We start from the raw sequence: 13406 nt of genomic DNA on the forward strand, positions 1-13406 counted from the left end.
GATGCAAAAGAAGGGAAAATTATCTAACAGGAACCTAGACAAGAAATCGCTTTTATTCATAACTTAACCCAGGGGAAAGCTAAAATTAATTGTTTCTCGTCCGATCCCTGGACCGGAATTTTGAATTTTACTTTCAAATTATAAGCTTCGGACTGCGAGAGAACAAATTGAACGAAACATCCGTAAAAAATGCAAAAATTCAGTAGAGGATGGTTTTGAATAGGAGCATCCAAAATTATTCTTTCGGTAGGAGAGTATTTTCGAAGTACAATGGAACTATGTGAAAGTACAAAGAACAGAAAACAAACGATTTTTCTAAGTGGTCTATCTCTTAAGAGAGAACGGTGGGAGAGGGAGAAAACGATGAACGGTACTATGGGGTGGCTAGTAAATTCCAAAGAGAAATTCCTAAATTGCTCATCCTTGTTCTGTAAATGCCCCATCTCCCATCCCTACCCATCGTCCATCCTTTAGTTTTTGTACGTAGAAAAGACGAAGACGGAAGATAGTTTCGCTTTAGCTTTTATTCTAGCCAGCCCTCAAACGCCCTGAAATTCCAACCTTCTTTTCGTTTTTCCAACTTCCACGGTTAACTGATTATATGGTTGAGTATGTTTCTTTTTTATCCGCACCGCCTAAACCATGCTTGAGAAACCTTTAAAAGTGTAACCGGAAATTGATATTGAAACTCCTAACACCATTCCCTCATGTAGTGACAATTAAGGCAAACTGAAGCAACAGTAAAGGTATCTTGGGCGTTCATTCAAATTATCTTGTAAAATGAATTCGAATATATAATTCTTTTCACACTAACAGTACATTGGCAAATAGGATTCACGATCCCAGCGATGTATTGTGGACGTTTGCATCGAAACATATAGAAGTTCATAAAAAGTAACCCTTTAAGAGGGAAATTACCAACTCGCGGCTTTATTGAAACATTTTAAATTCCAAGGAAATGATAGAAATTTATTTGAGGCGATAAAAATTTCATGAAGTGCTGGCAGTGTCGCAACTACAGGCGAAGGAAAGTGTGCATTGACGTTTTTAAATACTAAATGGGTCACTAGAAGCTACGTTTTCGGATTTTAGTGATACTTTTTCATGAACGTCTTGCACCTTGACCTATATAAATTTTTTGTCTACTAGGAGGTTTACTGGACGAATGTGCGGTAAAGGGATTTGCTCATTCTTCTCCTTATTTCATGATACATTTTTTTCTATCGCTAGCTTTATCAAATGCTTGTCTTGATAGTCAAGCAGTGAAAGCACAATTTATAAAGAAAAAAGGGTCAGTGATCAGTTTTCAGACTTGACCATCTTCATCGCTTGTTTGTCTAATGGTGCGTTTGTTTAAATTGCTAAGATTTATAGTTGTTTGAATAACTTTGGACTTTAGTATAATGCTTATATATTATATTGATCGCCACCGTCTTGGAGTTGGGATTTCCTACACGCCACTTTTATAGTCGTATGAAGCGGATAGAAGTAATCATAAATGTGATTAATTTTTTTTTCGCAAAGGCCAGAAATATATTACTACATTACAACTATCTTGCTAGTCCATGCAAGTTCGTTTTTCAACGAGAGAAAGCTTTTATATTTCAAAAGTAATAAAATTTGCCATTGAATTGGTAACTTAACGATGGGTAGTTCTGACTGCCCCTGGAAGGCCTTTAGTTAGGAACCATTTAAAATAGTTCGAATATGTTTTCAAATTTACGCTATTAGTTTAGTTAGCTTTCACGAGTTCAGGAAAGCGCAATGGAGGGTTCGGAATTTAGTTCTGCGCGTCCCATTTTTAACGGAAACATTCCAAACCACCTTTCTCTTAACCCTGGACTTCGGAGGAGCAAACGCGGCGAAGACGAGGGTGAATTATTTATGAAGCAAACTGCAGCACTCCAGAAAAACGGTATAAAGCGCGATTCCCAAAAGCGCTGCTTGGGCAACGACATTAAAATAGTGGCAAGGGGAGAAGAAAGTTGTAATAGACTGACTGGGTACTCACTAACAGGCGCTTTGAATCTAGAATGTTTCGGTCGGACTTAAGCAGTGTTATTCGCCAAAGACGTGGAGGAAACAACATGTATTTCATGGACCTGGCACGTTTCGAAGATTGAGACATCATGCAGATCCTTTGGCTTCCAGTTGATACAACATTAAAAACATGGGCGGTAGTAATATTAATTTCATTTATGTATTAGCCTAATTTCGTCTATGCTTTCCAAATTGAAATGCCAGTGGAAGATTTTGTAGCATGTTAGAGAAAAAACTAAAATCAGTACAGAGATACCAAAGATATATTAGTATTCTTACTAGCAATGGGGCAATTCTCTAACCTTTTAAGCGAGTTATCACAAGTGATGAATATCTACTAAATGATTGTTGTTAATCTCGTGCTCGCTATAAAGCAAGCGACAGCTTATCGACCACCTTCACACTTTGCTAAGACATCACTATCGAGAAAATTAAAAAAGATTAAAGTTTAATTTTACCCCTTGGTTTTTTATTAGCACCGTTTAGCACGAGAGGAATCGTGAGATATGCACCGCTTTTCGACAAAGGTTTGATAACACCAATAATTAATCAACTGTTTAGATATCGAGGTGACGCTAACCCTTTAGACGATAGTTATCACTTGCGATAACTCAATTAGAAAGTTAGAGAATTGCCCCAATGTTACGGTTAAATATATCCTCATCTTTCGTCCCAACTAGGGACATCAAACTGTATCTGCAAGGGACTTATCAACGGCATCATATGGAACTCAAGAGCCCTTGTCAACCGACCTCTTAATTTGATAATATAATGTTCACCGTGATATTTTCTAACCTCATTAAAACTCAATATGGGGATTCACGAATCAATGATTATCTAAATTTTCTCAAAACCAGAAAAATGGGTTCACAATTTGCCACTTGCACTCGAAAAGTCTTACTGCGATATGTGTTATTGGCGTGTAACGAGCTACATTTTGAAGTAATACTGTTACTATTTCCTGGAGTAGTGAGTTTGCAATGTCACGTGACTGTAAAGGCGGAACGTCTCGACGAATAGATTCAACGGAAATTCCGGTGTCCATTTCCAATGCTCTGGCAATGCTACGAAGTTCACGTAGTAGAGCTCTATTTGATGGAAGGTAATCGTGATATAGGCACCGCCTTTACCGAACACATGGTAGAACCGTTCAGACGCACTAAATGAAAGATGAGAGTTTAAAGTTCAAATTTTCCAGGGTGCGCGTTAAAAAGTATCACTAAAGCCTTCACTGCCAGATTTTAAAATTGGTGTTTCTCTGCACTTTCTAAGTATCATGAAACGCCAACCAAGAGTATTCCAGTTAAAAGCTGCAACTGCTGCCGAATGAAAACTTTTAGTAACTTGCAGCAGAAAAAAATATGCCGGTAACTCTTATATCAACTTTATAAAAATTCAATCCGAATATATTTAGTATTATCCCAACGTCAGAAACACGATAACTAAATCAAATTAAGAACAGATTGTAATTTTTAAAAATGCTTTCCAATAACTTAACTTATATAATAACTAATTAGTGGCATAGAATAAAAAATAAGGTGCTTTAATTCACATTTACATCATTCAGATATGGCCGCTGTATCTAAGGCAAAAAAATACCATCCTTATTAGTTCGATCTAACGTGGTAACCGTAAAGAAGGATACCCGCATATATTCAGCGACTAGTTTCGCATAACCACTACATAATACACATTTAATCTTAGAACCATTTTCAGAATAATAAAATTTCACCTTAAATAGCAACATCAGAACCGATTCCGGTAACGGGATCACTGTAGTTAACAAAAAGTTGAGACCCCTATCATTTACTTCTGGTACGTTATCAATCTGAGTTATTGGTATTTCCTAGAAGTTCCTATAAATTTATTTGCCTTCTGAAACAGGGCAGGGCTATTTATCTTAATTTTAATGGATCTTCGGATCGACAGTTCAGAACCCTATATTTAAATAGGAATTCGTACAAAATTGTCTTTCATTGGAAAACCAACGGAAAACTAATAAAATGGTATCTAGGATAAAAATAAATGAATTTCCCTCGTGCAGAGATAAAAATTAAACATTCAATATGCGCGAAGTCCACTCAATACCTTTAACTCGATCCCATGCCGTAACCAAAAAGGGATCTATGTGGCATTGAGTTATAAAATGAGGATTTTACAGCTAGAAAAATAAAAGTAAAACAATAATAGGATTTAAAATAATATATTCAAATAAATACAAGTTGGGAAAACCAAAATATTACCTCTCCGAGTCAAGAGGTCTACTACTACAAAGTTATTTACCTAGATATGGAATTATTTCTCTTTTTTCAAATAAAATTTACGAAATATTGAAGCAGTATTCCAAGCATAGCGATTATACAGTAAAGCAGACGACATTTTACATCCAATAAGGATAAATCTTGGACACATGGAAATCAGTTAATGGCAAAAAGAACAGGAAATGAAGTCTACGCTTCAGCTGTTTACCCTATATTCTGATAGCTACATTCACAACTGGTTAGCAGTGTAAACACTATCGTCTCGTCTCACCTCAACAATATTCTTAGTTTGCCAACATGAGTGTTAACGTTAAATAATACCAAAGCTAAATTGTAGCTAGACGCACTGATAGTCAATGCGCACCATAAAGAGAATAAAAACTCTGTAGCTTAGCCCTACTAATCTAATTGCCACCATGATCTTTTCTTCTATTATAAAATCTTAACCTGATTATTTAAGAGTGTATTTAACTTTCGGCTCACTCTGAACCTTTGATGTCTCTTCATTTCAGACACGAAAATCAAAACCCAAAGTTTACTTCACCTCAGGCCTCAATTATTTACTCTGTATTTCACTAAGCTTATTGCAAGTAATGCTAAACATACCCGCCGGAGTCTAGATCTTAGCTTTCTTCATGAAATTACTAAACCAAGGATTATTCTATATACAGATGTAGTATAGCTTAAGTAATATATAAACAGCCATTTCAAAAAAGAATATTAAAAAAAACTTTGGAGTATCAAAATGAAACAGAGCTTTAAAGCTACAAAAGCACTAGATGCATCATAATTACGAAAAATAATTCATCATATTCACTTTATATTAAGGATAAAGGGAATATTATGGTTCTGTAGGATTTCTTTACACATCAAAACAAAACGAACTTCTAACGCAGCGCACTGCGGCACTAGTGTAATAACGGACGGACACACACAGACAATAACATAGACTGCTTTTTAACTCTTTCCGTATTAATTTTGAATTGAGAAACAAGATTATCTTAAATATTAAAATAAATATAATTAATAATTAATATTTTCTTCGTTAGTTATTCGCCTTATTGAACGTTACATCGTTTTAAAAAAAGAACAATTAAACATTCTTGAGAGACTTGACTAATATTGGCGTTTGAAATGAAACATACGCCGGTTGCTTCGCCTTACTCAAATAGGTAGTATATAAGGGTTTCGAATCGCAGCTATGGATAAGAACAGCGCAATTGCGTGAACCTTTGGTGGAAGCCCCACCTTAGGGAGGCCGGACGTTTCTCGTAACCCTGGCCGATCGCCGCGTATGTCTTAACCTTAAGGATGATGATGGAGTAGAAGCCAGGTGTGCAGACTGGTGTTCATGTGGGATGGACAAAAACAATGACCAGAAGATGGTGGTGTGTAGAAACCAGTGTGTACAGACTGGTGTCCATGTGGGATGGACAAAGGCCAGAAGATGGTGGGGATTAGAAGACAGTGTTTACAGACTGGTGTCCATGTGGGATGGACAAAGACCAGAAGATGGTGGTGTGTAGAAGCCAGTGTGTACAGACTGGTGTCCAAGTGGGATGGACAAAGACCAGAAAATGGTGGTGTGTAGAAGCCAGTGTGTACAGACTGGTGTCCATGTGGCATGGAAAAAGAGCCAAAATGATGGTGGACTATAGAAGCCAGTGGGTAAAGACTGGTTTCCATATGAGATGGACAAATGGCCAGAGGATGGTGGTGTTAGACAGGTAATGGATAATAGCTATGGTAAGTGGAATACAATTTTCCGAATTTCCGGGAACTGTAAATGCGGTCCGGAATTTGGGAAAACGTTTGCTCCGATTTGAAAACTGCGAACGCGGTCCCCTGGGGTGTAAGTCAATAACAACAGACAGACAGACAGACACGTCGAAATTAGAACCTCTCCGTGACATACGTCACTCGGAGAGGTAAAAATTCATTTTTCTCGGTGAGTCCGTGAATACCATTGTTTGTGATTATATCATTATATTCACACTAAGACTGTGGCTTATTTATAGATGATTTTAGAATGCTAACGTTATGTCAAAACTCTAATCGTGCTTTTTTAGCCTTTCTTGCAAAGAAACTTACAGCACTTCCTCTACCTTATTATATTTAAATGTTATATGCATATTTAGTAAAACTCAAAAACCCTCATTAGTGTACTGAAATTGCCCAAGTTCCCTAACAAATATTTTTAGCCACATCGTAGGTCTTAGTTTGACCTGGCCTGTTGTTGTTGTTGGTGGTGGTGGTGGTGGTGGCGTCGTGAAAGAGAACCGCATTAGGCAGTATACAATTTTTCGTTCGTCATTGAAGGGAGAGTGAATTGGAGAGAATTGTGGTGTGGTAATTTTTTTGGTTCGTGTATTTTAAAAGGATGGGCATTATAATAGTAAGTTTAAGCATCGCATTTAATTGTCAATTGTGTTTTACGTTTGCTAGATATATTTAAAGCGAAAGAATTATGGTATTGCCTTAATTTAAATTGGAGGTTTAATACTCCCGTTAAAATTCCTGTGACCCGTCGACAATAAGGGTTTCACGCTTTCAATCCCGCTCCCCTATTTCAAAATTCAAAGTAATCAAGGTGAATTTTTAAAAAGCAAAAGGAAGTATATACCGACGTTATATTTAGAATGGTCATAAGGTGGTGTTTTTTATTAGAAGTTAAGACTATTTCTCTATAAATCGAGAAGAGTTTTAGAAGAAAGTACTAGCTTGAGGCCCCAGATATTACAATTATAACGTAAGTAAAATTAAGGGTTATAGTTTTTTTGTTAGGACATTGAAGGGCTATTCACTCTGACATTCAGTATTTCTTTAAATGAGTATTTACTGGTATTTCGTTTTACCACTGCTAAAGGATGCGCATCGTGGGGTACTCACTCACGTTTTCCGTTCGTATCACACTATAATAATTATAACAGAAGTAAAAAAAATTAAGTAATAATTTTAAAACAGTTAAAGGGGCTATTCACTCAAATTTTCTGTACGCCTGTTAAGTACGGTACGATGTGGCTACTATTACGAGCCCAGCCCTTGGGTCGTCTTCTTTATATCAGTCTAGGCAGCAAACTTACCTGACTAGAAATCATTATTACAAACCTTGACGGGAACTTAACAACTTTCATTTAAAGTAACTGTATGAGAAACAGTATGCATTTCAAGTTAAAACTTTGGTTTACTTAAAAGAAGGAGTTTTGTTATATTGTTTGAAAGAAGGAATTTTGGTACAATGCTCGAAAGAAGGCATTTTAGTACTATTTTCGAAAGAAGGAATTTTGATACAAAGTTCGAAAGAAGGCATTTTGGTCCATCGTTCCAAAACAGGCATTAGGCACAACGTTCGAAAGAAGGGTTTTTGGTATAATTTAATAAGGTTCGAAAATTTGGCTTTTTATTAATTCATTGAGATTTTGATAAGTTTACACATTTTTATTTATAACAGTTACATATAAACGGCTTTATCATTGTTTTAAAGATTGCATAATGAGTCATGAAAAATCTCTAAAAACATCGCGGTTGGTTTAGCTCTAGTGAGTAGAAATATCTCTACTATTATGTCACTACATATGATCACTGTCTAACCTAGGATGTAAGGGAAACTAATCTTGTCGTCTTTACAAAGCATAACACCTTGTTTGTCTCCAATATTATCTTATAATGAAATTAGGGCAACTATCCTATTCACCAAGAAACCTTAAAACTTTCTAAATACCGTAAAAATGTAATGACGTTATACAGGCCTCTTAGTTCGATGTGAACTGTTTACGTTCAATAATCTTCGTCTTAGCTTTCTTCTTACAAGAGAAAAATAGCGGTTATGAACACTTGTTTAGCTTAAAATTCAAAAATATTTTCTCAACTTCAAGCTATGCACTTAAATTAAACAAATAGTTATAAAAAGTGTAAAATTGCAATACCAACAACAATTTACATCAAACCTCATCACCTTTTGTTTGGCAGAGGGTTTGAAATAGTCAAAATACCAAAATAGCTAGAAATGTCGGAAGCACCTTAGTAAATTTCGTTGATATTGAATCAAATTTTGCATAATTTGGAGAGGAGAGGTGAAAGCGTATAAGGGCAAAATCTAGACTTCTCTAACTAAATATCCAGAAGTTCATGAAAATGGAGGAATATAATTGCAATGCACCAGTATAATAATTATTGGTTTTATTAGAGTACGTGTATAGTCTAGTATCTAGTCTGTTGGCGTAGGCAGGGAAGCGTTTTCTGAGGAAAGGAAAGGGTTCGTTAAGGGTATGTAATTGAGCAAGATATATATTCTTTCAGCTACAACCCATCTATAAGAACTCTTTCTTTTTCTATGGGAAATTACGAAAGACAATCTCGGCAGAAAGAAAAAAATAGGAGCGTGGTGTTTTAAGAAATGGTTAAAGATATGTCTCTTATAACCATCAATTTCGTCAGAACCATCTAGTTTAATCTGTAATCTATTTTAATTTCCTTTAATCGGTAAGCTAGTTTAATCACCTTTAATTGTTATACTCTCTCTAGGTAGTCAGGACGTTATCAGTTTCGAACTTGGAAAATGTTGTTTTGACCAAGGCTTAGCAAAATCAATTAATTATAACACAAATTATCGTTTAACTCTAATTCCTACCATAAAAGTGTTTTATATTTCATTATTATCATTAAGTTTTGTTGAAGAAATATAGTATAATCAAACCGAAATACCCTACATTTTGCTCACTAAGCTCAAAAACTCTGTTTGGACTCGACGGTTTGCAGGCTGACGGTGGAATTACTCAAGCTTATTTCACCTTCGATAGGGCATTTCATTCTAAACTCATCGACTAGAATTGTTGGATTTATTATTTGGAAAATTAACTTTGGAAAAGGCTTAATTTGTTTGTGCTGACCGATCCGAGTAAAATAACACATCCATGGTAAAATCGCAAATCGAAGTATTTATTAAAATTTTAAATTAAACATACTTAAGTTTAATTGTTCTTAATAACAAGAAAAATGGTCCTAGATTTTAGTGTAAAGTTTCATTTAAGACCTTTCACAAAACTTACAAACTTATAGTTTTTCTAAAACACGAGTAACCTATTTGTTTATTTCAAAACATTTCCCATGTTATTAATATCTATGGGAAAAATTCCTGTTTTTCATCAAATGGTGTGATTAATTTTATGGAAATGCAAACCACCCTTAATAGCAACTTTATTTTTTATAAAATAAACTAATGGATGGATCTTTTAGAAATTTTAACTACACATCAAGAGCCCCAATTGTACTTCTGTGGAATATTTTCAAAACAGTAAACAGAATATTAAAAAAGTTACATTTAGTCAAAAAACCACCTTTATACATTAGAGACAGTAGGAAGTCATATCTAGCTCCCTTAGAATATGTTAATATAAAGTTGGAGTTGTTCATATTAATAAGCTTATTGATTAAATACTTCTTGTACCTCATTCTCGAAATCCCACTTTCAAACGCCTGATTAAATTAATCTTTTAGATAATCACTGCCGGCTCTTACTGTTAAATGAACTTTAAACCTCTTCGATCAATATTAATCGAAAAGCAATTTGCAATTAATGCTTAATTCAGTATCAAAAGATAGTGTTTCGGGTATTCTAATTTTCACTTACATCACCCATATTCTATATAAAATTGTGAAATCATCGTACCAGATATTTCATAAAGTTACACATATTTAGTTATGCTGGTGCGAGTTTATATCCATCTTTAGCTAAACGATGCAAGATTTTTCTGCACAAGTTAAATTCAACAACAAAATTTCAGCTAAGATTAAACATTAAGATTTAACACCAACGCGAGAAATTATACTTCGTCTATAATTGGTGAAGGTGTTTGTGTTTGTACCCGATAGAAATTTTCATGAAAAGAACAGGATTCTTTAAAAAGTAATCTTAAGATCAAAAGTGGATGAGGGGAAAGCATGAAAATGGCCAAAAGTCGCGAGGCATCAGAGTTTCGCCGTGGTTGGCCGTTGAATCGGCGTAGCTATATTAGGCTCATTCACTCCCTGAAAGTAGGTCTTGTGTTAATGCTCGGTTATGCGGTTACCGTCGTCGTGTTTTGTGTATGCTAGAGCTTCCTCGAATGTGTTTGTGGTCTGGACAGAGTTGGTAACTGGTAAGATTTTAAAATATTTAAAGTTATAATATGGTTTTAAGTAAGGTTAGTAGTAGAAAAACAGTTATCCCTGATTTCCACAGACGACTCTTTTCCAGGATTAAGAGAGAATTCGTTTTATCTTTATTATTAAAGGCTCGTTTGGTTTATTTTGGCAAAGGCTTAACATTTTATCTGGATTCTCTTCTAATTATCTCTTTTTAACTTTATCATTGTGGTCACTATTTCCTGGAAAATGCATAAATGCCCTCTTTACAGTAATGCATTATATTTCACGATTGTTTTCGCCAATTTTTTTATGTTTCTGGTGTATATTGTGATGAGAAATCAACCGAGGTTACTATCGCCTCCATTTTCTTTTGTAATCACTTCAACGCCGAAGGTTAAACCAAGGAGTATAAATGTCTGAACTACTTTCATTCGCGAGTTTTCAAATCCAACAGTCACTAGTAAACTAAATAGTTATTGGTGAAACTTTGATGTCCGCGCTTTTTAACACGGTCTCTATGGCCATTTTTATACTTTTCCCCTCATCTACTTTTGCTAAGATGTATTTCTTGTTATACTCTACAGATACAGCGGGAGTTTGTTTCTTTCAAGCTCACCTTAATATCAGCAAGGTCAGCCTCAATCCTAAGTCCAACACTGAAACTTTTTCGATTCGAACCATAGCCAAAACATGATCTATGAGTCCAAAGGTTTTGAGACTCTCCTTCTAGGGGCGACAGACGATGCAAATAGATGAACGGGGATTTCAGTTTATCATTCCAATCTGTGTTTAATGGTGTTAGTTCAATCTCAACCTCAGTATTGATTTAGAAAATAGGCTTTTACATGTAGTTCTTGGAAAAGAATATTTAACTACAAACTTATTTTGAACCACAATCTAAAATTTTATAATTCCAATTTTCAATCTCATTAATAACAGCGTTCCTCATCAGTGAAGTCGTAAAAGAGAAAGTACTATTTTACAGATGGCAATATTATCATGAATTTTCAATATCCATGCTTGTAATATTGAATTTCTTCCTAAGGAAAGACGTTTTAGTCGTACTCCACATAATACAAAATGTTGGTACAATACATGGTTAAATTCTAAAACTATAAGCGCCATTTCAGCCGAATTCTCAAATTTCATAGGTAGTTTGAAGGAGTAATTTATGTAACTCTGATTAATTTGGCCAGTTTGATGATATCTCACACTAAAAAAATCTTATTTCATAAATACATGAGAGTATTACAAAAACATGAAAGTAAAAAAAGAAGAAAAAAGAAAAACAATTACTTTATTGAAAACCCAAAGTTAATCCTTAAAAAGGCGTGGTCACCTTCAATTCTCGTCTTCATCATTCGAAAGAGAATATTTTAGTGATGGCCCATTTTATCAAAATAAGCTGAGGCGAAGAGGAAGCTCAATCTTTTTCAATTAAACAAGGCTCATTTAAGGAAAAAGCCTTCAGGTGTTGCTATGCTAGGCTTCTTTTCGGCTTTCGAATGTAGCTTTCTACCACTTTGAACTAAATTATCGCGTATTTCGATCGCTCTCGCTAAAAGAAGACTTAAAAAAGGACGTGGCGTTTTGGGTGTAGTACGATTTTTCGTAGATCGATTGTTAATATGCGCTTCTTGGAAACATGGCTTCCCATTATAGGCCTGTACAAAATAAGACATTTGGCTCCTTCAAGCAGTAATTAATCATACGAGTATTGTTAATCCACGTCGTTTTTATCAGAAAGTCATTGGGTTTTCAGGCTTCGTTTCAGGCAGCATATCTTAAGCAATGCTTCTTGCAAAAAATAATTAAGGTGTAAACTTTTTTCTTGTTAGATGTGTAACTTTACCAACTATACAGAAAGAATTTATTTTGTTTATTCTAAAATATACAGATTTTAAATCACAACGCATTTTTTATGAGGTAAAAATGCTTTCAATATTTTTAACTTTAACTTATCTGCCATTAACGCTCTATGCCTGCCCCTATTTAAGCTTTGGTATTACCAGACTTAAAATGTTTTCGCACAAGTCTCGGCTTCTTTTAACTTAAACAAAGGGTTTCGAAAGGATGTAGTGTATTTGTTCGGTATTAGAGGCATCTCTAGCTATATTATTTACATTTCCGATGACCGAGCAAGTAAACAGCCATTACAAGCTTATTTAGAGCATTTTATCCTATTTCAACTTTAAAGGGCAATAAATATCTAGGTTCAAGCAATTTGGTTTTTGAAAGAGTCTTTGGAATAATCCTGATTCTCGCGTATTTAAATTCTGAGAATATTCAAAGATTCAATTCCAGTTTTATTCTCAGAATCATCAGGCATCGCCGTCATATTGGCAAGTATAAAACGATTCGGTGAGTTCAAGGAAACTTAAGGTGGCTATTCCTACGTTCTCGGGACTTATATGGTTTCCAGAAGTATATTTGAGAACACCCTCACTCGCCCCGGAACCTACGTGGCTCAAAATATGTAGAAAATCCGTTCTCAGTAAGAATTATCTTCCAAATCCACTAACATCTTGGAATGGTGGTCAGAAAAATTTGCGTTCGCTATTACTACCGTAAAAATGTGGCTATTTTTTAATTATCTTTCTTATACACTTTATAGTACACCAAATCACCAATGTTTGTGTAACTAATATTTAACAAGTACAATCATAATTTACTGAGAGCCTGTCATGAAGTGACGTAAGTGAAACGTCGTCATAGATTCTCGTAAAACGACGCTGGTGAGGCGCTGTCAATGCCTTAGTACAGACTAAATACGAAGATGGACTGCAAAATGAGTGTAGCCAATTCTCACGTCGTTCTCGAACTAGCTCTCAGTAAGTCTTCAGCATTACAAAGTATAGGAAGAGTCATCCTCATATATTTTTAGTCATAGTACTTCTCTAAAAATTAGTTTTACATAAATATCATTATTTATGACCACAATTCTAGGTGCTATTTACTATCTTGTACTGAAACAACGCA

At 35.0% G+C, this 13406-nt stretch overlaps 1 protein-coding gene and 1 long non-coding RNA gene across 3 annotated transcripts in view; one reads left to right on the forward strand and one right to left on the reverse strand.

Annotated features, from left to right (window-relative positions):
• LOC149687029 (uncharacterized) overlaps positions 1 to 13406 on the reverse strand; it is a 219674-nt gene that overhangs the window by 194926 nt on the left and 11342 nt on the right. The window lies entirely within an intron of this gene.
• On the forward strand, positions 2953 to 3778 carry LOC149687032 (uncharacterized). The gene is made up of 2 exons (XR_016383830.1): positions 2953 to 3142; positions 3239 to 3778. It is a non-coding gene; the product is annotated as an uncharacterized LOC149687032 (long non-coding RNA).

The sequence above is a fragment of the Phalangium opilio genome, unplaced genomic scaffold (genome assembly GCF_054372755.1).
Source record: "Phalangium opilio isolate 3A_F unplaced genomic scaffold, DU_Popi_V2 ptg000031l_1, whole genome shotgun sequence".
NCBI lineage: Eukaryota > Metazoa > Arthropoda > Arachnida > Opiliones > Phalangiidae > Phalangium > Phalangium opilio.